Raw genomic sequence first — 26251 nt, 5'->3', positions numbered from 1 at the left:
CTAACATCATCTTCTGTGTTTACATGTGGTTTTACGTTGATATATATTACAGATTTCGTTCCATGTGTTCTGTTTACTAGATAAGAAAGCTTTTTTATGGTTTATGAAGCTGGAATTATATTAAGAATCATTAAAAATCTCTTTAAAGTATTGTTCATCAATTCAATGATGCCCAAGGTGTGCAGGAAATCAAAAAAAAAGAAGAGGTTTACAAATCTGTTTTGCATTTAAAACTAATTTAAACAAAGAATTACACATGAGTTGTTCAGTGTACAGTTGTTCATCCAATTTTTTTGGTTTATCACATTGTAGAGGTAACAAATTTCATCGTCTCATGCTCTGTTTTCCTACATGGAATGGAAAAATAAAGTGAATTTTCTGTTGCCTTTTTTTTCTTTTTTCAGTTTCTGGTAATTTTAGTTTTGAAAATGAGAGTCACTAAGCAGAATGTAAAATGGAGAAAATAGTGTCACTGTATCAGCATAGGAAGTCTCTGGCAAAAGTTGATTTATTCACTTCCACGAACTGGTTCCAGGTGTTTAGCCATTTCCACCAGGATTGTTGTGTGACATTACTTAAAACTTGGGCAGCAAATAGGTAAATATACACAATCAAACAGTACGTAAAGCTGTGTAGACTTAGACCGTAACACAGATGAAAAACTGAAAGTCCTATTTTTTAAAGGTAAATATCTAAGTATTTTTTTAAATACAGGTTTCTCTATTTTAAAGAAAAACTTTATTCTCTTAAGCATTAATTATTGTGTACCTTTGTTATTCATATTAGATTAGTTAAGAGTCCAGCAACTGTTTTAATATATACTGCAGTAGTTTCATAGGATAGAAATATGCCTTAATATGCTATACATTAAAAATCAAACCACATACATGATGCTACCAGTTTCGCTATGCTCCTGCAAGTATCTGCAACATCAGGCTATTATCCATGAGATGATCACAGAAGAGAAAAAACTAACTGGCAGAAGTCTCAATGGGCTTAAACCAAAACAAAAAAAAAGTGTACCTAATTTGGGAGCTGAAAGTCTGTCTGCAGTTTGGCACATACAGCACATCACACCATGTAATTTTATAAAAATCAAATAACTTTGCAAATCACTTAAAATGTTTCCTTTCTCATTGGTTTTAATCATGTTTGAAAGGAGAGAAAAAAATTACAGGATGAAATGAAAGCAAAATGTAATGATCTAGGACCGTAATTCTCCTGAATGAACATTCCTAAATTTTTGGATCATGGACCACTGTCAAACTTCAAACGTAACAGGGAACTACTATGCAGCCTTCACATCAAACTTTTAATTAAAATCTCTAAATGGATTATATGATACTGCAGATCAGTATCATACCATGATTATATGTGTCTGCAGACCACAATCTGGAAACAAATATATTAAAGGATTAATTTTCCAAAAGGGAATGCTTCTTGGAATACTTGTTTTATATGTCGAGATACTACACAATATCTTAGCATGCAAATATCTAAAGACCTCCATTTCATGAGTTTTAAACAGTACAAGTGAAAAATACCAGTTTAAGACAGAATTTTTAATGAACTATCCTGGTATCTACTTCTCAATCTAGCCTGTTGGGATTTGGAGTTCTTTCCATGCAAACTGACCAGGCTCACATCCTCCTTATAATAACGTACCCAGAAGCTGTGGACAACAAAGTGATTTCCAAAGATGTCCCAGAAAGGGCCAGTCTATGAACAGCAAAAGCTGCACTTGCTTCAGGTCAGGCTTACCACTACAGAATGCAGAACAGAATTTTGGAGTTTATGTACACACAACTATTATTTGTAACATACAGTATTAGTATAAATATCAAATATACAGTTACGGTATAAAAAAATTATGTTTCATGTATATGTGCATATATGTACATATAAAGGCATTCAGAAGGAAGGGCAAAGAAAAAAAAATGACTATATCCATTCTAATGGCTTTATCCAAGTTTATTTAAGAAGAAAAAAAAAAAAAAGAGAGAGAGGGAGAGAGAAGAGAGAGAGAGAGGATTATCCTAAAGCTGGAGCGGGACAGCCGTGACTGCTGGTTTTTGCCCAGCACTTGAGTGACAGCGCGGGGGGGAAGAGTGGTTAATCACCGCGTTCTGGGAACCGAGCAGGGAGAGAGGGAGCAACTGCTTTCCGCAACACTTCCTGCGATAAGGCAGCCAGCGCTGGCACACGGACACGCACACGCGAGAGGCGGCTGCGCGGCGCTTCATGCGACTGCAAACGTGACCTGCAGCCCTGCACCCCCGACACACTCACACAGGCTCACTCGGAACTTTCAGCTCTCGCCAAACGCGCTGTTGGGGGTACCGGGAGCCGGGCGGGAAGGAGAAGTCCCGGTTCCTTCCCTCCCCGCGCAGTCCGGCGGCAGCAGAGCAGCGGGAGCCCGCCCCGCGCCCGCCGGCACTCGTCGGTGATGTTCATTCGCGACACGGGCCCAGAACTTCAGCGCTGAACAAAAGCTGCCGGACTGACACCGCAGCATAGCCGGGATTGTATTTTTTTTCTTCTCTTTTTTTAAGTGCGATCCCAGCAAAACTTTAGTCGCTCAAAGTCAGCGCGGTACCCACTCCCCGCCCCCTTACAAGGCACTGTTACTAAGCCTTTTTAAGACTTCCAGAGAAAGTAAACGAGGCAGGGGAGGCAGGACAGGCATTAAGGCCAACACGTCCCATATCATCCGATAACTTCCCCTTACATGCCCAATACAATGCGGGTTTGCTGATCACAGCTTTTCCACTGTACCAGAGCCAAGTGCAGGCAATTACTTACACTTACGTAGACTTTAATAAGAGATAACAGTTATCTCTATTGAAAAAGCACAAGATGGATTTTTTTTTTTTAAATTTGTCTTTCATTAATAAACTGGTTAAAAAAACACACAAAAGGGTTTCTGTGCGAGGCACTGGCTCCCCCGGCCCTCTGTAGAGCTTCACATCGAGCAGAGCAACAGGCCCGGATGGAAAAGCACCGGCGGAGACCAGCCGGGTCCCGTAACCCCCCGACACCGGCAGGTCGGGGGTGCCAGCGCGGGGCTGGGTAGGACGGGGCCGGGGGCGGCTGCCCCTCGAGCAGCGGCATGTCCCGTCCCGCGGCGCTCCCGCCAGACTCAAACCACTGGGATCCAGGTAAAAACATGCCGTATTGAGCCCTGTTGCCCCCATCAGCCAGGTCCCCCGGCCAAGATAAAGGCAGGAGCAATCTCCGTATTTTCAATGCAAATGAGATGCAGCCCGCAGGCGCTCAGCAAATTGCCAATGCATTGGGGATGCCCCTGCTCTTTAGCTTTGTTTCCATATGTGCTTAAAGTTGATGAGTGCTGGTCGTGTTTTTCTTCCCACCACCCAAGGACACAGCGCAGATATAGGAAGTAGGAAAACTGATGTTCCAGCGCTTATAGACCAGATGGCTGCTGCCAGCATCTTGCCAGTCTTATAAGTACACCTACCAGTGCAGTTTCACTGGTATTTATTCTAAAATTCATGTTGGATAATTGTAACTCAGAGCCAGAGTATCTCTGAGCAAAAGGAGAATATACTGCGTTTATGGAGTCATCATCTCTGCATTCACGTTTTAAGCAAAACTATCTGACCCTTACACATTTGAAGGGAAGGATTTCTGCATAGACGGTCTACCTGTGTTTATAAAGCAGGGGCATTTTATATGCTGCAGAATCATTACATGTTAACAAATGAAAGAAGGTTCCATCACCATAGTATGAACTCACCACACGTGTTTAAAACAGATATTAAAAACATGATTCACTGTAATAAAGACATCCCAAACAACTACTTAAAGTGATTCAAAATACAAAATTTGGGGGTGGGGAGGTGATGATACAGTGTACCTACCTCTCTCCACTCTGCCCCCCAAAGAAAATACAAAGTCCAATAATAATAATAATAATAAATAAGAATGGCACGTATTTATACTTATTTATACTTTATGTAGAAGTACAGCAGGGTTCTTAAGATTAGGTCTCGCTTTCAGTTTCACTCACCACTGAACTAGTCAGCTTTGCTTTAAAGAGGTGTGGAGTGTTACTTAGGAGTTACAGAAAGTACATCGGCATGTTAAAGAAAGACAGAAAAAACCCCAGTATCGTAACCTATGCAGGGAAATGATGGATAAAACAGAAGTTACGAGTCTTAACATACTGCTCAACAAATCTTTTCCTCCCAAATGCACGACAGACATAGGAACAGGAGCTCTGAATACTTACTAAACTTATGCAGAGAAATAAATGGTTATCTGTTGCGTGACTTACAAAGTCAGAGGAAAAGGAAAGAGCAAATTTTTCATGGAAGCCTTGGATCAATAGGCTGCACATTTACCTCATTCACATCCTCCTCCTTTCACTGCACTTCAATGTGAAGAAGGCAGCCTTAGCAATATTCCTCTTGTAAATCCAAAACATCGCAGAGACCACACTGCAGCAACAAATCTGCTTCACATGCATTGACGTACCTCCTCAACATCTGAAAGAAATTCCAGCTCCAGTCAACCCATAAGAGACATGTTGCCTGACTCTACCTTGATGGTATTGTTTATGAAGAAGATGATTTACACACTTGTAATGATTTAAGCAGCTACTTTGCATACATTACAGAGAGAACCTGAAACATGTGACCTGCTTCACAGGGCAGGATTATACCTCTGTTCTTGTTGTGTCATGTGCAACCACACTATTTAGTAGTTAAAGGCAAGTGAGCACTCTGGTATTCCATTGCCCTCGCCATGCATGCAGCGCGAGAGTTTCAGCATGCCTCTGAAACCAAAGGTTAGCCTCCCAACTTCTAAAGATAGACAGTTAAATAAATGATATAATTGTCAAAGGGACTCAGTCAAACCTACCACATGGCTCTGCCCACTCAGGATTATGACGTTTACTGGCAGACTTTTAAGGACAGGAAATCTTTCATGGTGTTAATAAATCTGTAACAATGATCATATTCTTAGGGACCACTCCAATACAAACTTTCATTAGCACTCACACTGCCTCTCCCGAAGCACTAAGAATCTATGCATGATTATCATCAGCTTGGAATAAACAATAAGAACTTTAAATCCTTTTTTTTTGGTGTTGTTTAAAAAAGTAAGACAAAAGCTTTTCATAAAAATGGAAACTAACATCCAAAGAACGTCTGGGCTCAGCCTGTCAGCTCCTTCATAATTTTGAGTTGTTTTTATTGATCCATACACTTCTTATGCACAACTTCATTACTGCTTTGATAATTACAAGATAATTAAATACAAGACAGAGCAAGTATCATGCTGGGGAATCATTTAGTGAGTGAACTGTTGTGCTGAAAAGTGGAATTCTTTATGTCACTCACATCACAGTGATACATCAGTAATAGACGCCACAGGAGCTATTTTGGGGATGATCCAGTGGCTTACCGGAGCCTCAGAGGGCAACAGCAAAACATAAGGTTCAGAATTCAAAGGAAGTCCCACCACATAGGCCTTCACGCTTTGCAAACATGTAAAACAAAAGCATGTTCACACGCAGGTTTACATGAACTTCAGAGCAAGTAGAGCATTTGCCATATAAACAAAAAAAGTGAATGTCTGAAATTTTTGATTTAAAAAAATAGAGGAAAACTGGTGGGTTGAGGGGGAGTTATCTTAGCAGCACCAGGAGTGAAGGCACCAAAGCTCTGGTCACAGATTTGCCACTGGCTCACTAACACTGCAGTTATTTAGATTCCCTGTGCCCTGGCTCACCCATCAGTACAATGGGTATAATACTTCATCCTGTCCTTAAGAGGCAATTACTGCTTGTAAAATACTCTGGGAACCTTGATTAAAATGCACAGCAGCTTTGAGATAAGTATTCCCTCTGAAAGAGCGAGCAAGTTGGGTTTTGACGTCGAGAAGTACTACCTGATGGCTGCAAAAGAAAAATAATCATTCTGAATGAGAAGTATATGCCTCATCTATGCACATCTGTAGGTGGACCCCTCCTGGATTTTACTTTTTTCCTTTTTTCAGTTACTCTGTGTATATTGCAGAGAGGAGCAGTGAGAACAAATAATTATAAAGCTTTTGAAAAGCCCTGGTATTTTCACCAGAGGATCACAGTGGGCTGTCTTCAAGAACTCTGATGCAGAACTATATGTAATTAAAAAACATAATTATTTGTAATACTCCTCAAACCCTGTTTTCATTAAAGGGGGGGGGGAGGGGGTGAAGACAGATCACTTTAAATATGAATGCTTTATGAATAAAGAAAATTTTTTTTAAATTGATGAGCATTCATTTTCCCAGTCACATAAAATAGTTCATGTAAAACATAATTATCAACGTTTTAAACCACATTTTCCCCTTGAAAATAAATAAATAAGCACGCCAAAATCTTTTTTGTTCATTAAGAGCCAGATCCAGCAGAAAACATCTGCAGACTTCTAGACCAAGCAAGCCCTGGAAGGCCATGGGTACTGGCTGCACCTCGTGCCAACCTCAGAAATTTGGCTGGTTCAGAAAGATTTAAACAAAACAAAAAAAGCCCTGCAGCTTTACATGTCTGGGAATTGTGGAACTGCGTTAGGTTTATGAATAAAGAACAGGGGTGAGAAAAAAAAACAACTCCTTTTAAAAAGGAGATGCCTCTCTACCTCCTGTCCTCCACCATTCTGGGTGCTAGACAGGGGCTCCTCTTCCTCCCCAGGGACAGCAAGGACATCAGCAGCTGCAGCCCAAAACATGGGGTCCACCTGCATGCCCTGCTGCAGACGGGGTGAGGGACCCAAATCTGGCACTTGCCCCAACTTTGCACATCCAGTAGGCACCTGAGCATCCAGCTCCCAGCCATGCTCCCAGATGCATGGTAGCTGCCACTGGCAAACCCAAAGGAGCATCCCTGGGATGGCAGCCAGCCTGAGTTGCTCAAAGGACACCATAGGGCCACCACAAAGGGGCAGGTGCTGGTCAGGGTGAAGAGCCACCCCTGCAGAGGTGGCCAGGGGACACAGTGGTCTCCCCTGAGCCAGCAGCCTCTCTACCCCCATGGGAGGATTGGGCCCTGTGAGCCCAGGATTTCTACCACGGGCTTGAACAGGCTCCAAGATGCAGTGCAGGGAAAGAGCCTCAGCTACCGCAGGCACCCAGCAACACATATTTAGATTTTGGGCTACCCTGAATATGTGTATGCAAACACCAAAGGGGAACTGACGGCATTGGCGAGGTTGCTTGCTGAAATAAAGGAAAAGTTTAGGACAAGGGCCCTGCTGCTGCAGTGGATGACAACTAAAGAACCTGCTGCTAGTGTAGCTTGACACATTTTTAGACTTTTGACAGAAATAATGGCTTTTTCTGACTAGCTCTTCACTAAATCCCTCTTTGGGAAGCTAAGAAACCTCCCACTGATTGAAGTCACACCTTGTCTTCTGCCCCACTCAGAGGACCAGCCTACATTTTGGATCAACACCCTGCTCATCTTGTGCAGCTAGCCCTGTGCAGGGAAAAGGACGGGGCAGGTATGAAAAGACCAAGTAACAGTATGCCCATGTGTTCTGCTTAAAGCCATCCCAAAATTCTGGTTTCACAGTGTTCATTTTATAGACACCTTCTTGAGAGGAACAGCAGATGCAGTATGCTGCCTTGGTTAGGAAGATGTGATACACACAGAGATATATACTGGATATATATTAGGAGAGCACAGAGAGACTCTGTGCAATGACCATATAACTGCAGACACTCTGCAGGTGTGTATTTACAATACTATTTATATAGTGCTGAAAGTGCACTACATTAATATACAGTGTGCATGATTCACTGTCATTAGTCCTGCCTTCAAATAATGTGGACCCTAAGATAAATAATATCGCTAGAGCCTCTCCCATACAATACACAGACTTGTTAGTTTAGTTATATATACAAAATTTCCAACTGCAATTAGAGGTTCTTTTTAAATTATAAAACGTTCTTGAAGTGAAACCTTTGTTTGAGTTGAAATGAGCCAGCTGACATAAAAAAAGCAAACTAAGAAGCCGGGAGACTTGTATTTAAAATGCAGAATAAATTGGATATCTTAAATAAATAGCATTAATCTGAACATGCAGTAAAATAAACCATGTATTTTAACAACACTAGATACAAAAAATCATCATATTTATCATTACAGCTTTATATACCTGTTGGATTACTGCTTTCAAAGCCTTAAGAAATGTTCCAGTGTCTTTGAATTCAAAGGCACTTTCTTTATGCTAAATCTGTAAAGGTGCTCTTGTGGGAAACACTGAATTTTACATTAATTTTTTTATTAAAAAGAAAAAAGCTTACACAGCCTCAGAAAAAAAATCTCAACTTTGTCCATTCATCCTTTGATTCTGTCTTTCCCTTAGTAAAATTATTGCCAGAAATTAAGCTAATCTTTGCAATGACTTTTTCATCTTTTGTAAAACCAAGGAGTTTAACTAGCCTGCAGTTCTATGAGCTCTGATGAACAGCTCACTATAAAGATGAAATTCTTGTCATTTTTGTCCATGTCTAACATTTAAGGAGGAAAAAAATTAAAAGACAATAAAAAACCACTGAAACTGTAAATTCTGGCTATGAAACATCTCAGTAAGACACCAAGATAATGTCTCACAAATCAAAACAGTAGCAGTACTACCATCTGTAAACTCAGAATTAAGGAGCCAGAGTTTTCCATACAATTGTAAAAAGTGTTTTAAAAAACTTTTTAAAACACTTTACTCATTCTATAGCATGGGCACTGAAGGCTATAAATAACTGGATCAGTAAGTAAATTCACCATCTACTAGAAGAATGACTCCTGAGGTAACTCAAGAAAGTAAAAGCTGAAGAGCTTGCTGGTAATAGTTAATGGGATAGCCTGACTCCAAAGTCAGAAAGAGCAAAATATCTCCCTTTCATTAAAAGGGTAGGGAGAGAAGCTTTAAAAGGTACACAATTAGTTAGCTTTGCAGTGATTAATTCAACAACTGCAAAGCCAAAAACAACTTTAGGCACTTAACCATGAAACTGTCAGTTCTCTATGCTTGACGATAAAGCATCCAAAAAGTAAACATTACCTTCTGTGTTTTTTCTATGTGCATATTCCATCATGAGAAGACAATAACCAAAAAATTAACAGGCAAGCTGAGCAGAGGCTTTTTATTCCTTATTCCCCCTAACACAGAGGTAACATGTGCCCAGATTCCATTCCTTTCCCTTACTGCCAGCTCTAGTAAGACAGTTCATACTGTTCCCTAAAACCTGACAGAAGGGATTGAAAATCAGATTGAAAATCTCATCCCCAAGGAAGCTACAAATTCATCACAGTAAAGGAGCTTTCAGTATGAGGGGACCCCTATAACTAACCAAATCCTATCCATATCAAGGCAAAAGCAGGCGCAGCTTTTGCACAGACCAACTCTTCCAAGGAAGCAAATGGAAGCTCTGCCCAAGTAAGGAATGCAAAGGTGTATACGTTATCATCTCCTTTAAAGAAACTCCAAAACTATCAAACAAATTGAAAAAGGGCAGGAAGCTGATGAGCAAATTAAAAGAACAAATCAACATATTTCTCTGACCTGCAAACATTTAATTCAAGCACATTCTTCTTCCAAACAAGATGCATATGAGTGTTTTGATGGCTGCTCATAATCGAATGTGTCACTCACAAAATTATAGCATTCGAGGAGGGTACCGGGCAACAGAAAATGGCTTTTGCTACGAGTATGTCACAAGCACGTCTTTTAGTTACCTCAGAATTGCACACGACTTCGCTTCATTCCTTCACACTGCCTGCGTGCAGGTTGCTTCACAGAAATATAACTGCAGTAATCTGCTTGACAGTAAACAGTAATCAGTAAACACTATTTACTGAGCAGATACGTGCCCCTGCTACGCACTCAGTTTACCTATCCTCCGTCTCTTCCTTCCACTCTCAGTCTCCTCACTCTCAGAAATTTTAGAAAGGGGGAATAAATACAGGTAGTGAAACAGTGAAATCCCATAGCTAGCAAGGTTTTCCTCTCTGAATGGACAAATTCTTAACTCCATGTAGCTACAGACACTGAAGGATTAGATCCTAACCAGGGAAAACACAGGAAAATGGTAATAAATATCACATGGTAATCCACAGGAACTTTGGTCCCAATGTGATTTTTCTACAGTCCTACAAAAAAATGGCATTACAACATCCATAATCTCAGCTCATATATCAGAGCACTCTCTCCATTTTCCTTGCCCTTCTTTCTCTCAAGTAGTGCATTTTGAAGAAATGTCCAAGAAAATGTACTTTTTCTGCAAAAGTAAAGTCAATGCAGTCCCATTCCGGACTGAAAGAAGCACAGAAACACAGTGAAAACTATCCCGGACCATTGCACTGCACAGAGCTACAGGTGAGGACTGCAGTGTTTATGGCATCATTACTCTGGTAGGGTCGCATCTGAAATTCCTTCTGACAAGACAGAGGAAGTTACAGTTTGCTGGAGAAAAAAATAAATAAATGGTATTCATATGTAGCGAGAATACTTCATGTCATAGTGGATTTTACAATATCCTAGTTCTCTTTCTATTCAGGCATGTGTCTTTTGGGCATTAAATTCTGAAGACCCAGGAAGGTAAAACTTGCTTAACCATGAGTCTCCTTTCACCCAATAAAATAAATTCCACAGCTGCTGCTTCTTTCTCCTGTGACTATTTTTTAAGCTCTTTCCCATTGACGACTAGCCGCTGTCACACACCATGATTGAAACAAAAATCTTTTAAAATGCCAGCTTTTCAGATTCTTAATTTTGTCCTATTCAGGTAAAATGTTTTGTTTTAGAAAGTTCAGCAGAGCTGCTAGGTCATCTTTGTTAGTAAAGATTTTCACATGCACAAATAAAAATTGAGAAATGACTGAAGGAAAAAAACCTAGACAAACCCATTTTAAATGTTCCTTAGATAATGCAGTACCACAACAAATCTCCAAGGAAAGTTAAGCTGAGACTGCCATGAACACCAAATAAATTTGCACCACTGGGATATTTAAGGTCCAATAAATCTTACTTTCCAATGGTTTTAAAACACCAGAAAATAGTTTTGCAGCTCTAGACTCTGTCTGCCTACAAGCTATCAACTCAGATCTGTCATTTGTGAGAAATATTTTCAGAATATATTCATGTTTGTTGAACTACCAAATTATGAAAACCTTTATTAAAAAAAAACAAACCACAAACACACATATATACGTACATAAAAACCAACCAAACAAGTTACTTTCTTTTTCTCTTCGCATGAAAATGCTCAAGAAAGTTGGTCAAAAATGCCCATATTTTCAATTCAAATTCTTAATAATTTTTTAACTATTTCATGTTGCAGTCAAAAAATATGAAGCCAACAACTAATTGTGAAAAATTAAAATGCAAAGCCAAAAAATGAATCACAGAAGAGCCAAGGGTTAACATCAACCTAAGAAATCACACCACTGTGCAATTTATCTGATAATATCAAAAATATTAACAACTGCTGAAAAAAATCAGATGGTATAGAAAAACATTTTCTTTACTATGCTGCAACTTTCTGCAGTTTGGCTACATCAAAAGCACATTCTGTGGATGATGAAAGTCACTGCTTCCCATGGCCTGACAAAAATACCCTGATTGCCCATCACATGGCATGCAACCTGGTAAGGGCATTGAAGCCTGCTTCCACGGATATACTTGTGATACTGGGGCTTCAGTCACTCCACTGCTATTTCCAGAAGCCTTTCAGAGAGAATTTGGTGAGGACAAGATGAAAGCATGGCCATGAAGCCAGTGAGTAGCAGCAGGGCTCAGAAGCAAGTGCACTTCCTAAACCTACTTTTTATTTTCATTCTGCTTTGGGAAATGAACTGTTTTCAAACCACAATAATCACTGTTAAAGGTGACAGACCAAACTGAGGTCCAGTTGAAGGGCAGCTTCACGCAGTGAAATACTCAACCATCTTGAGCAGGGCAGCAGAAGAGCAAGGTGGAGTCTTACAAACGTTGATACTGTGTCCTTTGTCCAGGGAAACAGATGCAAAGTACCAAACTATAGTAAATGTAACATGAAGCCCCAAAAGTTGCATTTCCCTCTCAGTAAGCTGAAACAGAATTGCGAAGTCTCCCAATGACTATGGGATCTTACTCTAGATGAAGATCGAGAGCAGAAGTTTTGTCCCTTCCAAGTACAGGGGGAGATCAGGGCCATAATCAGAGGGGTTTAATCAATCTTCAGTCATATCTAAGTTTCTGTCAGGTTGACCGGCAAAGAAGGTTAGATTCACTTTTCCAAAAAGCATTTGCCAAAAGATCAAACCATCCTAAACATTTAAAAAAAAAAAATCGAGTTATGCTAAGCTTTGTTTTGCTGCTAACTAACTTCATGTCACAAACAACTGAAAGGCAGTGATGCAAAATGCATTCTTGCCTAGATTTGTAAATTTTTCCAGGAGTTGTAACATCCTGCATTTGATGACATCATGAAAGGAGCAAGTAAAAGTTGGTTTTCAATTTGTTCTACTTTTCCTTCATTAGTGTCTGTGTCAGAAGCAGAATAAGAACCCTCATTAAGTCACATTAAATTCTTTAAACTCATTAAGGGCTCAAAGAAAGAACAATACAAACACTGGTGTTTTTGTAAAAAAATTATGCAACACAGATGGACTTCCATTTCCATGTATTTTTAGAATGAACGTATGTGCGCGTAGCAGCCAAAGGGAGAGCGATATGCACGAGTGAGAAACAGAGAGAGTAACAGAGACAACGAGGCAGAGCATACTTTACATATGACAGAATGATACCTAGATAAAAGTGGATTATGCAAGATCACTTCTGACCTGATATCGATGAAGCACTTAATGCTTTGTATCCTGAATTGTGGCAGAGCAGGAGTCAGTGCCATACCCCGCATTTCTTTTCAACTAATGATTCCTCGGGACTTTTTTTCAGGGAGAAGACAACCTTGAAGGCCACACAGCCAGCTGCAATCAAATGGCAATCAAACTTTTTGTCCACGGACTCCTTTGATTGTGGCTGCTGTAGCCTAGCATACTATCTGGTTTCAGTTGAAGATACATCTACTAGTCATGCACATGGACTTACACATAAGATACAGGTGTGTGCAGAATTTCAACAGTCTTGGAGAGTATCTCTGGGTGTGCAAAGGGTGGGTATTTGTTAGAAGATTTATTGTAGCTGAATGACTCAGATATATGTTGTTGATAACTTTTGATCTTACCCACCATAAGACTGGAAACATGAACTCAATGCCACAAAATTATTTACATTCCTACAGTATGCTCAAACAACTATGACAGGATTAATTTAATCCATCACACTATTATTTTTTTCACGACAGACGCAACATGCAAACAGGAATTCAGCTCTAAAGAAAACTCCAGAACTGAAGAACATAGAAGGAGACTAATTGGATGGCATAAATTTCAGATGTTTGTAGCAGGCCAAAGACAGAAAACAGTATACAGTAGAGGGGAAACATGAGTTACTGTTTTTCTTCCTTCCTACCACTGTCACAGCTAAAAAGAGAGGTGGGATTTTTACTGACAGCCCCCAGACCTGAGCATTTAGAGCTGGGTGCAGGGCAGCGCAGGCAGGCAGCCTTTGCTCAAGAGTTCCCCTCTTCCATTTCTCTAGCAGAGGCAGATATGGTTTACCTGCAAGGCACAAGGCAAGGCTTATCTATTTTCACAAGCTTTTGCCTCAGGTGTTTGGGGCAAGGTTTATTACTCATGTGTGTGCGTGTGTGTCCATATCTATTTGCGCAGGAGAAGAAGGCTCAGCAACAATCAACATGTATTGCATTTTTGGTTTTTACTCTGCAACTGCAGCTGGCCTACGTCTGGTGAGTGTATTTGATATGCCTAACAATGAGAACACTAAATAGAAAAGCAAACTACGTTCAGGTTAGGAAACTGAAATTGGAGTTATCTTTCTTTTGTTAACTGAATTCATGAAGCAACATTTCATCTGCATAGTAAGTTTTGGATGATGTTTCACATAACTCACAGCATTTGCCTGAAGAGTGGCATGTGAGTAAGTCAAGAAGACTCGTATGTTGGAAACACTGAAAACCTTCTACCCCCAAAGAAAATTGCTTTATCCTAACTCATTTAACTTCCATTAAACCACATCTGAACATAGGAATTTTAGGCGATACTTAACTTCAGTATCTACTTCAAACTTCTTTAAGATAAATTGAGATTTTGTTTTTAAAATAATCCCTGTAAAGTCACTGGATATCCAAAAGCAGTCTGCAAGGCATTTGGCTAGGCAGATTACGTCTTTTTTTTTTTTTTTAATTAACTACTAGCAAAAATTCCCCTGCTTTTTTATCTTTTTTTTTTTGTGAAACACCAAGCTGTATGTTTAATTTTTTAAGTTTCAGTATGTACTTTAGACTTGCAGACTTTGCAAAGTAGGTCAGGAATACCCAACGGATACACATTTGAAGGCTACAGATAGCAGAACACACCATTTACGGCTTTGTATATACACGTATATACACATTCTATATAATATAGGTAGATAGATTCAATGATTTAAACACATTACATCTATACCGTGTGTTTCAAGAACATTCAGATATTTACACTGTTAGATCACCACTCATTTTAGACCTACACTAGTGCCAGCTGCCAAAAAAAGGTACACAAATCAAAATATGTTACCTTTGTTCAAACAATACTGCTGTTCATTATATAATAGAAACTGTCATGCTTAATCTTCCAGGAACCAAGAACTGGTACATTCTTGGATCAGAGGTGGCTTGAAATGGTTTGAGGCAAAACCGAAGAACACCGTTTAAGTAAATCTTGCTGAGAAACATACGCACATTGATGATTTTTAACATCATCTTTTACAGACTCTTTTTCACAGATATATCAGTAAACAAAAAATGCTGGAATATTTTCAAAATACAGAGATGAACACATCAGCGATTTTTCTGTAACATTTTTGCAATATCAAATTATACATTCCCTCCTGCATTGTCAACCTTGCTAAATGTAGGGGGGGGATCCAAAAAGGATGCTTGAGAACAGACACCACAATGAATTAAAATGTAGCTATAAAAATTACATGTTGACTTTGACAATACCCCAAAACCAAATTTTTCCTTGGGCATTCTCAGTATTATCTATGTACTCCAATGCCTACTGTGGGCACTAAGCTACAGGCTGCGATTTTCGTTTTCCATAAGAGATGAAAAAATTGCCAAAAGCAGCATTTAAAATATGTCTACAGCATGATGTAGAGAAATACAGGGAAAAAATGGCAGAAATACCTTAAATTCTTGATAGTTGGACCTTTTTTAACTCATGTTTTAACCTGGGAAAATTCTTAATTAAAAATAAGTACACTTCTTATTGAGGAAAATGTGTTTTACAGCATTACGACTCTGGGACTTCTTCGGATTTTTAAGACTACAAAGGAAGTATTTTACAATTTCATCTTTAACAACACAGATTATACAGTATTCATCAGGCAGACACAATCTTACTTACAGACAGACAGAGACATATATAACTCTGCAGAGGCCAATACTGCAGCTTTCACTGAATCCAAATACCCCCTGACATCAGTGAGTATTTTTCAAGAATGAGAATTGCAGGATCAGGCCCCAAAAGTGCTTATGAAGATGAGATGTTACTTCAACAGATTGAATTTTAGATTAAATATAAAGATTGAGGCAAGACAAGTCTGGGGTTTAAACCCTAGGGAGGATTGACATTTAAAGTGTTGCCACTGAATTATAGCTCTCCACATTGGGTGGGGTAACCTCCTACTGGGTGGAGTGTCTCCCCTAAAGGAAGGGAAAACTGGCACAAGCCAACTCAGTCTTTGAACAATTTCCCTACTTGCCAAGTTATGAAGTCGTCCTGACGTCAACTTCGTCAAGAAAGTCTATTGCCCAACTCTGTCTTTTACAGTAGAAAGTTTGCCTGTGTTTAAAACCCCAGCAGACGTAGAAGAGAAATTAAGGAAATGATCCAGAAAACCCTAAACAAAACAAAGAAATCAAGAAAGAAAAGTGTGTAGACTGGATTTTCTTAAGTAAAGTTAATTAAAAAAAAAAATCCTTTTGTTAGGTTTTCTTGTTTCTAATATCAACTTAATACAAATAGATATAGATCACTCGAAACTATTACTAAATATGTTTTAAAACCTGGTTTAGCTTTAAGACATGGGGTGGAGAGCACACAGAAAGTGGACACTCCAAAAGATAGGATCTCTCATGTCTTCTGCAATGGGTAGTGAATATCTTCCCAATCAGCGTCACTAACAGGTGTAGAATACTCTCATACTAGGAAAATAATATTCATACCACCAAAGGTATGCTTAACATACTATTCCTCTCTGAATGAAAATAAATTGTTTCTCCAAAAGAAGGAGTCAGGTGCTGGGTGAGAGAAAAGGAATGCTGGAGGGAATCAAATAAAAACAAACACAAAAAGAAAGGATAAAGCATCTCAAAATGCCCATAGGATTAAAAAAAATAAAAATCAGAAAACAGTTTAAGTTACCGTAACCTGAAATGCACCAGCCATCACAAAGAGCAATTGGAGAAATCCAGCAGAGCTCAGCAGGAAAGATTTTTAATAACAGATTGAAAAACAAGAATAAAAATAACTGCATCAACAGGGCCTTTCTTCCTCAGGCCACAAGCCCGTTTTTACTTGAAATTTAAAAAAATTGCAGTTTGGCCACTAAAACCAATCCAGAACATTATTAAAAGTTAAAAGCTACCAATTACTTCTGTCTGTTCTTTTAAAGCAAAGTTTGGCATTACGTCAGTTGGTTTAAAGAAAACAAGAAAGAGAGAGAGAGAAAGAAGGAGAGAAAGTTTCCTGCTTGTATAAATTAAACCACCAGGGAAGGTGTCTAGCCACTTGTAAAGCATTTATTACAGGTTTTTAAAGGGGTAGTAACATTTTAAAAATTAAATATTTTAAAATAAATTTAAGGGAAAAAAGAAAAGAGGATCTGAGCTTGGAAGGAAAGCAGACTTATGAGAAATTAGACATGCATCAACCGAAGCTAAGAAAGTAAAAATTACTACTAGGACAAAGCTTTGCAATTCAAAATAACCCTATTTTCAAGGCAGAAATAATCTTTTTGTAGCTGCTGTACTTACACACATCCCCTACAATCATGCAAAAGTTCCACCGAACTTCACGGGATGGAACCAACTAGGTTCTGTAGAAACGTCCTTCGGAAGTGCCACTCGTGGCAGCTATGGGATTTAATGGGAGAATTTTTTCTCTATAGGTTTACTAAATCCACATACAGAGATCCACAGCAGGAGTAAGATTCCTCAGTTAATGCATTAGGACCATAATAAAAAACATTGATAGAAGCTCTACCAAATTTGCTCATTAGCAAGCTCTACCAAATTTTAGATGTATTTTTCACCAGTGGTGTTATTATTAAATTTTAAAGAACCACTTTAAAGGTACTAGAAAACAAGAATCAGATAGCACAGAACATGAAAAAACCATAATGGCTATTAAAAAAAGTTTCTTACACACAGCTGCGCCGGTTCAACTAAATCACAGTCTTCTAAACCCCGTGATGCCAAATCAGAGACTCCTCTGACTCCGGACAACACATCAAGTGGAGTGGCGTTCAGTTGTGCAACGCTTTTGGTGTGTGACAAAATGTCCACTGGGGACTTAAATCTAGACCAGGGTAGCTATCCTCTCATTGCTCTGTGTTACGTTTGAGCCTTGGTCTGCATGACAAGAAGTCAGAATAATATGCCAGCGCTTCTCTCCCCTCCCCGTGCTCCTCTGCCCCAGCAGCGTTTCTTACGTTCTGGGCACGTATACAACTGGCGAAGGAGCCACGTTCTGGAAGGCCCTTTATTGATTAGGTGCAAAACAGCATCAAGAAGTGAATAATAAGCATAATCTGAAAAGTGTAGCTGCGTGTCTTGCCCTTGTAAACATTTACTATTTAATGGTGTAATTGTACTTTAATCCTTCACATCATCTGATATAACTCATTGTGTTTTTCTTTTAATTACCAAACAGACAATCCAAAAAAAGCAAAGCCCAGAGAGTTTGTATGTGCCGTAAAAACTGAAGTGAAAACAGTTTTAAAATAATCAAATGTTCTCTCTTTGGATGCAGGCTTATCTTTTTAAAGTCAAAAGAGAACTTCATTGGCACAGGGTAGGAAAAAGAACTCCATAATTCATGACAATACCAAAAAAAAAAGTTCTTCTCCTTCTCCAGGAGGACTGGAAAGGGCACTTTTATTTATCTTCTGGACAGACAAAAATAATAGAACCTAGACCAGATATGCTGTAATTAATGTATCCAAAGGTCAACAGGCAATGGTATTTATACAATAGATGGGTGCAGACTACGCTGGTTATAGTATTAATCACGAGTATTTGAAAATAGCATTGTTTTCTTCCTAGGTAAGAACTTGACAAAGTTTCAGAAACAGAAAAGAAACTTTTTTCTCTCTCTCTCATACCTGCCTGCTGTTATTTTTAACCAATTGTTCTTTAACTCGTGAGATGTAATATTTGGGAGAAATATACCTGAGTTTACAGTCACCCAAGACTGCCAAAACCAGACCCAGACTACCTCACTAGTTGTGTTGAGGAAACTAAATTAAGCAAGGGCAAATACCAACTGGAAAGTTGTCAGTTTATTGAATGAATGGCTTCATTTTACACACCAGTTAGAATACCTTAATCAGAATATATTTCTGTTCAAGGCCAATACTTTTACTACCAGGTGGCAGTTTGTTTTAACTGAAACTGTATTAAATTTGTAATTTATTTCCACTTGACTTTCACCTAACAAAAAGGGTTGTCAGATTCCCAGCCTATCGTGTTCAAAAATATTTAACCATAAACTTTCTCACAATGTTACATTTGGTGTTACCCACAACCTTTATTAAAGCGATACTGCCAGTGTGGCTGCAGTTAAGATCTGAGAATGTTTCTATTAAGAGTATTACATTAAAATATCGTCAAGCGTTTGTAAGAGACATAAATATTCATGCACATACGCCCCCCCCAATCTTAGAAGGAAAGTTCCACATAAAAAGAAAAATTTAAATACATACCAAAAGTTGCCTGTTTGTAATTACAATTTTGGGTTTTTCCTAAATGTCTTTGCTAATTTTTTAACTCTTTCACACTGTAATGTAAAATAGTTTTATTTCAAAGCAACTGCCTGATAAAGTGCTAAAAGAGGTAATTCGCATGAACAGAAAGTAATTAGTCATTGTTTGCACAATGCTTTGAAAATATAAACCCCGATGTTTCAACTAGCATTAAAATATAATGATTGGAATACACAGATTTGACAGGCAACAATTCCATCTCACAGACACTTGAGCCCACACACAAGAATTAGTATTATGCTGTTATTAATGAACTATCACGATATGTGAATAATAACCTTCTTTACACTCAGTCAGACCATATATGATAATAGTGTGCACTATGAAAGTTTAGTACAAATGCTAGACAAGACATTATAGAAAATAATCCTGCTAGGGTTTCGTCAAATATTACTGAATTTACCACTGATAAAAATGTAAGTCAACCCACAAAGCTACCATATAAATTATACTAAAACTGCATTAAAAATATAAGAGGATAACCTGGCTGCATCGTGTTTGATGCCTAAAGAAGTCTCAGATCTCTGAAGTTGTCATTTACATTTTTTTCCTTTATTAACATTACTATGAAATAAAGAAAAAAAAAAAGCCATCCTCTCTCAGGCAAAGACTGCCCAGTGTTATTTAGAGTCTGTTTTAGAGAATCACAGGCAAAACATGTAAACTTAATAGCTGATGCAACTTTGCCTTTTACTTACTTTGTTGTGACTACATATACGCAAAGTTTCAAACAGATGAAGTTTCAAACCTGATTATCGGACAGAACAGGGTGGATTATGGACTCTTCTCATATCTAATCTCCCTTGATTTTAAAAAGGTGAAGCAGACTTCTGTTGTCACAGTGTAAGGATAAACTCGTATATAGGCACTGATGCACTATGTGGCAAACCTCAGGCAGGTATACATTATTCAAGAAGAAAAAAGAAAAATACTTTTTTTCCTCTTTACAGAGAAAGGTTCCACTTGTTTGGTTTCACCATGTTATTAACAAACTTTCATTCAGTGGTTAAAAAAGAAAAAAAAAAATCTTTCAAAGTGTTGATATCATTTCCAGACAGTCTTGTCAGCATCACAACTTACAGGAAATAGTTGATGTTCTCAAACAAGCCCTGTATTTACTCATAGACCCAGAGTACTTAAAAAAAAAAAAATCCTCACTCTTCTGGAGGGTTTTATTTAAATGTCACTCTGGTGGAATATCTGAGAGAGCTGTCTAACCTAACACACAGCTTGTGAACATGAGGCAAACACAGGCTGCAGTTCAGAAGACTACTGTAACTTTTATTCTCATTTTGTCCACGTCAGGAACTGGCTCTTACCACTATTTTCCTTTGCTGCCCCTTGCATTTTTAACTCTGGCAGTCTTCTCTAAATGTTCAACTTTTCCCAAAACTAACAGGAAAGTTAACATGATGCCACCAACATCCATAGGATTCAGTTGTGGAGTGGAAGACGACTGCCTGAATGGCAAAGAAGTTTGATGGTTCCTTGAGAGACTTTATGGAACTCGATTAAATAAAACCTGAAGCGTATTAAATTATTGTCTGTTTCCATCAACATTCAAAATGCGCTGCGTCCTGTAAAAGCAGTAAAGGCAGCATGGTCCGCAAAACAGCTTACACTCTTTTTAGTAGAGAATCTTTTCCCCTCGGAGGGGACTTGTCGCCTCGGTTCCCCAAGGGTGCTGGAGATACTTCTCGGCTCCTGCTCTGCCAGGCAAGGTGCTCGCACTGGCGGAGAAGTGATGGAAGGGAGACGTCTCTCCACTTCAGCTCATCACTTACTCCCACAGCTCAATCAATGCACTGGATAAGTTTGCCATTTGCAGATAGAAAACACAACCGGTCGTGGAAAAAAAAGATAAAGGAGACTAGCGGGCCCCACGAGAACCCGCGTAGGAGTGCCGGTGCCTGAGCGCCGAGATTTGCAGCAAGGGAGGCAGATAAACAAAGCCCCCGAAATGTCAAGTCCCCTTGGGGAGCCATTCGCGTCCCAGGGAAGCGCGGCGGCGGCAGCACCCGGGCCCGACCCTGCGCGGCCCCGGCCCCGCGGCCGCCCACCAGAGCCCGGTCCGGGCCACCCCGGCTGCCCCGGCCGCGGAGCGCCCACCGCCGCGCTGCCCCTCCATTCATTCCTCCCTTCGCAAAGCCACACGCGGGCGAGTGCAGCAGGAGCAGCCCCCGGGCCGGGGGGGGCAGGGGGGTGAGACGCTCCACGAAGTTGTGGCAGGCAGGGAGAGCCGGGCGCGGGGACGCAGCGCTGGGAGCGGGGCTTCGCCTTTAAGAGGGAAAAGTTTTACGTCTCTCTGAGCTCTGATTAAAAAAAAAAAAAAAACTAAACCAAAACAACGAAAAAAAAAATCATCACCACCATGTCGCCTGTTCCGTCGGTGTGACCGGGAGGGACCCCGAGCCCCCCTCCCGGTGCAGCACCGCTCCGCACCCGGCCTCTGCCGGTGTGTCTCTGGGCACGAAGACGGAAAAGGGGAAGGGAGTGGGGGGGAGGAAATAAAAAAAGAAAAAAAAAGAAAAAAAGTTTTTCCCAAACTTACTACTGTGCATGATGGTGTCTCTGTGCCCCGCTTGTCATGATCCCCACTAAAACTTCCAGCAGCGGCAGGAGCGGCAGGACTGTGCGACTGCAGCCCATCGGATGCGAACCCTCTGTGCTCGTCTTCTACTTCCACCCCCCGCGTCTCCCTTCCCCTCCCCCCGAGCACCCCGGTGCCGGGGAACCGGCGGCCGCGGAGATAAGGCGCGGAGCGGCGCGGAGGGGAGGGCAGAGCAGAGCCGCATCAGCCCCGCGGCCGCCGCCGCCGCTCTCCTCCCCGCCTCCGGGCCGGGGGGCTGCTCCCCCTGCCCGCCGCCGCTGCTGAACTTGACCCTCCCGACTCCAGCGGGGCTACCGCCGTTTTGAAGTCGCCAATTTCCAGCCATCACACATGGCTTTGACCCACCGGCGGGGGGAACGGGGGGCGCGGGGGGGATGCATCGAGAGAAGCCTGTGAAATCCGAGCAGCCCCCCGTTCCCTGGGATTATGCCCATCCACCCTCCGCTTTTGTAGTTGTTTTTAATTTTTTTTGGGGGGGGGGTATTTTCTGGGGGGAGAGGGTGCACCCCCACTGCCCCCCCACCGGGCACACGCCGATCCCGCCGCGGGCGCCGCGCCCCCGCCCCGCGCGCGCCCCCCCAGCGCCCGCCGCCGCCGCGCCGCCCCCGCCCGGCCCGCGGCCGCGGCGCCCTCCCCGCCGCCCCCGCCCGCGCCCCCCCGCGCTTACCTGTTGATTAACCGGCAGCAACAGCCCCGGCAGCCTGGAAGATGGTGGAGCCGCGGCGCGAGCCATGAACCGTCTCCTGCTGCCGGCGGAGTTGGACGCGGATTATGTGGCGGTGGCCGAGGAGTAGCGGGGGGGGTGGGGGGGAGCGGGGGGCCGCGGCGCCGCTGCCTCCCCCCTCGGCCCCGCTCGGCGGGGAGGGGGCGACGGGCCCGCCGGCGGGCGGTGCGGTGCGGCGCGGGGGCGGGGGCGCGGCGGCCCGGGGGGCGCGGGCCGGGGCACGGCGCGGCGGCCCCGCCGGCGGCGAGGCGGCGGCCTGGGAGCGCGGGGCGGCCGGCGCGTTATCGGGACTGTTATCGCTTGTCAGGACCTCCGTCTCCCCGCATTACGTCAGTTTCAAGACACCAACACTATTAATATCAAAGGAGCCTTCGCGGAGGAAAGCGCCACCCCAGACGGAGCGCCCTTAAAGAGACAGTGCAGGCGGCCCCGCCGCGCGGCCCGCGCCGCCCCCCGCCGCCGCCTCCGCCCGCCGCCGCCGCCGGGCCACGGCCACGGGCAGCGCGGGCCGGGCCCGCCGGGCCGGGCCGGCGGGCGGAGGGGCCGCGAGGACCTGCGCGGGGCTGCAGCGGGGATGGCCGCAGGCCACAGGCGCGCCCCCGGCTCTGCTCGCGGCTGTCACCGGGACCCGCGCCTGTCCTGCGGGATTGGAATAGGGGAGGGTGGGGAGAAAAGGCGCGACCCAGCAGCTGCCACCCTCGAGAGACCCCAGCTCTGCGCGTGGTCTCCCGCAGACTTAGTGTCACCTTCCTGCCCTGTCCCCCCCTCCCCCCGTCTGTGTGCGGGTGCTGAGGCGGGTGGGCAGGCGGTTCCCAGGTTGTGGCATGAGCAGTCCCGTTACCGCCCGCTCTTTGATACGGGTCGCAGGTCAGTTCCCGAAACTGCTCCGAGAAAAATCCTCACAACTTTTCCTCCTTGTGCAGAACTTTTTCAGTTCGAAATACTCTACTTTCCCCTGTGCTACGAACTGCTAGAAGTCTGCATATTAATGTAAAAACTCTCTCCAAGGAGAAGTAGTACATAAAAGGTTCCTGTGAAAGGGTTTTAAAATCCCAAATATAGTAGGCGTTAAAAACTATGTAAACATTTGTTGGGCATTTGGACACAATTTTTCTGCAGTTAGGTGACTTTATATGGCGTGCTTTTCCTCCCATGCAAGTCATTTTAAGCTGATTTCACATCAAAATAAGTTCTGCTCGCTTGCAACTACTAATACATTATTCGAGGAAGAAGCTGGAAAAAAGTTAAATCATTACAGTTCAAGAGATGAAGCTACTTTCCCCCTAATGTTTGAGATGACATAACTTTTTTCCTTACAATTTTACTCTCAAATACATGGTGAAATGTAAAGCATAAAATCTTCAGAGATACATGCTGATGCAAATGAAACCCTTCTGTAAAACGTATGGTGTTCGCAGCCCTTGCTCCAAACTTAAACATTCTTCATACATGTTTAGTATAATCCACTGGCAGATTTGTAAAGTAATTGCTCATGTAAATCACCCAGTAACACATTTCCCCCTTAAGTTCTTTTGTAGGATTGTCTGATAAAGCCCTTTATGAATAGAAAAGCAATAATTCACATACAAGAGGTGAACTTGTCATGTTGAAAATGGAAGGTAAAATATAGTTGCACGATGAGGCACACGCAGTGGGATCTCTGACACAGGGAAAGGAGAACTGACTGATTATGTGTGGGATTTCCTCTATACCCTCCTGCAGAAAATGAGTTCGGAGCAGCAGAGATGTTTATATATGGAATGCGAAGGAAAGTAATATCAGAATTTAAAATTCGTTGCAAAGTCTGCCTCGATACTTTAGTACCGGGGCCAGGCTCAGTAGCACCTCACTCATATGCGCACAGAGAACCTTTCCTGACTTCATAAATTTACTTTTTCTGAAGCTGCAAATGCCATGGCTGAATCACAGTCGAAGAGATAAATCGCTTGCACAACTCTCAATGAATGCAGAATTCTGAAAAGTAAGTGATTTTGCCCCATTCACATAAATTCAAATGTGTTCTTCTCAGCAATTTTGATTTTATTATTTTATTTTTACTGAGTATATCAACCCCAAGTGACTATTCACTTGGCATATGTCTTGCATAGGAAGGGTTAAAATCGGCAGGTATTTTGTCTGATGACTTGGCTAAGCATCTTACAAGCAGGGCTTGAGTGGAAAATATTTAAACAAGGATAATTTCCCTTTACTTCTCTGTTCTAGAGAGACTTATTAATGTCTTTTTATTTTAAACCAGGAAATGATGCCCCCCACACCTTAAATCCCTGCCAGTTCTTATGTGTGGCTGCAGCTTTCCCAGATTTTATTCACATTATGACAGGCAAACTGTGAAGATCGATAACAGTGAAAGCACAGGTTTCAACATGTGCAAACCTTGATAACAAGCACACCTTTTTTCACCTGTAGAACAGTATTATAGAGGTGTGTTTTTAAAAGACATAAGCCTCTCTGTGCATACACTTTTAAAATGAAACCACAAAGCCATTCATAAGCAAAGATGAGAAGGACAAAACATGTCTTCATAGTTTCAAGTAGACAACTCTAATGAAATACTCTATCTCTCAGAAAAAGTTTGTTACTGTATCTTTATTAAAAATGCTTTCGTGGTGCATTCTGAATTTCTCGTTAAAGCAGATCAAGATGATGTCAATATCAATCTGTTTATATTCACCACAAAGAACTGTAGAGAACTTAATAAAGGCAAAAATATTTTCATAAACTTTTTTCAGGCAAATTATTTATTTATGAAATAATTTACGAAGAAAATTTTTACCTCATGGCTTAGATACATTGCATATGCTTATGATTGACACAATATGTTCAGACTCAAAGGCCCATATAGACCACTTTTTTTTTTTTTTTTTTTAATCCTAGCAGGAATATTTCAAAACAACCAACTAATTCATGAAGTCATACAGTAATTGTTTGCCAGTTGTTTCCAATATAGGAAAATAAGTTATGTATATTGTTTTCATTCAAATATCTGTTGATTTGTTGTTAGAATCCTTTGACATTGACATGCCACAAATTGCATTAGGAGAAATATTGGAGATTTATTTTTGTTTATTATCTTATGCTGTCAAACTTTTCCAAAACCGCTTTAAGAAAGTTTTATTTCACTTTATTCAGAACTGCATGGAAGTAGGTTGTTGTTGAAATAACAAATTCAGCTTTCTGTAATAGATAAGAGCTGAGGAAATGAAGGAAAAGCAGCAAAGTGAGAAGATGCAGAGAAAGTGCTGCTTTCACTGAGAGGCATGAACAAAGTAACTTCTAAATAATCCTCCGTGGTTTTTTACACTCAGGCACATTCTCCATTGAGGGAGAATACAGAGGCCAGTCACAGTTGCTTCTTGAAGGAAAACAGTATAACAGTCATTGTTTATCAAGATGACATAACATGCCATTTTTGCCTTTATTGTTTAATGCAGTTTCTCTTGTAGTTTACTCAGCGTAGATACAAAGAGGGATTAACAGTTAAGCATAAGCATACTTGTTTTACAATTTCAGCCTTTTAGTGCATAACTTACTTATTTAAAGTACTAGAGCCTATAATCACAATGATTTTACCTGATGGAACATGCATTTCAGAAATATAATCCAACTGTTTACCCTAACACATCATAAATTGCAATTCTTTACAAAAACCTCAGAGATTGACATCCATTGCTCTTAAATGCCTGCTGCTTTAGCACACATCATCAAGAAAGTATTTCTGTATTATTCTCCCTCCGGTTGGTA

General features: G+C 41.3%; 1 protein-coding gene across 5 annotated transcripts in view; it reads right to left on the bottom strand.

Annotated features, from left to right (window-relative positions):
- TRPS1 (transcriptional repressor GATA binding 1) overlaps positions 1-22634 on the bottom strand; it is a 208836-nt gene extending 186202 nt beyond the window's left edge. For all 5 annotated transcript variants that reach the window (XM_039381452.1, XM_027730561.2, XM_027730568.2 and 2 more), the window contains exon 1: positions 22433-22634. The gene's annotated coding sequence lies outside the window, so the exon portion shown is untranslated. The remainder of the gene's footprint in view (positions 1-22432) is intronic.
- Positions 22635-26251: the final 3617 nt, after the last annotated feature.

The sequence above is a fragment of the Pipra filicauda genome, unplaced genomic scaffold, assembly GCF_003945595.2.
Source record: "Pipra filicauda isolate LSUMZ 115617 unplaced genomic scaffold, ASM394559v2 scaffold225_size1262401_pilon, whole genome shotgun sequence".
In the NCBI taxonomy this organism is placed as follows: Eukaryota; Metazoa; Chordata; class Aves; order Passeriformes; family Pipridae; genus Pipra; species Pipra filicauda.
Note: the sequence above shows the minus strand (reverse complement) of the source record. Positions and strands in the feature narration are given on the sequence as shown.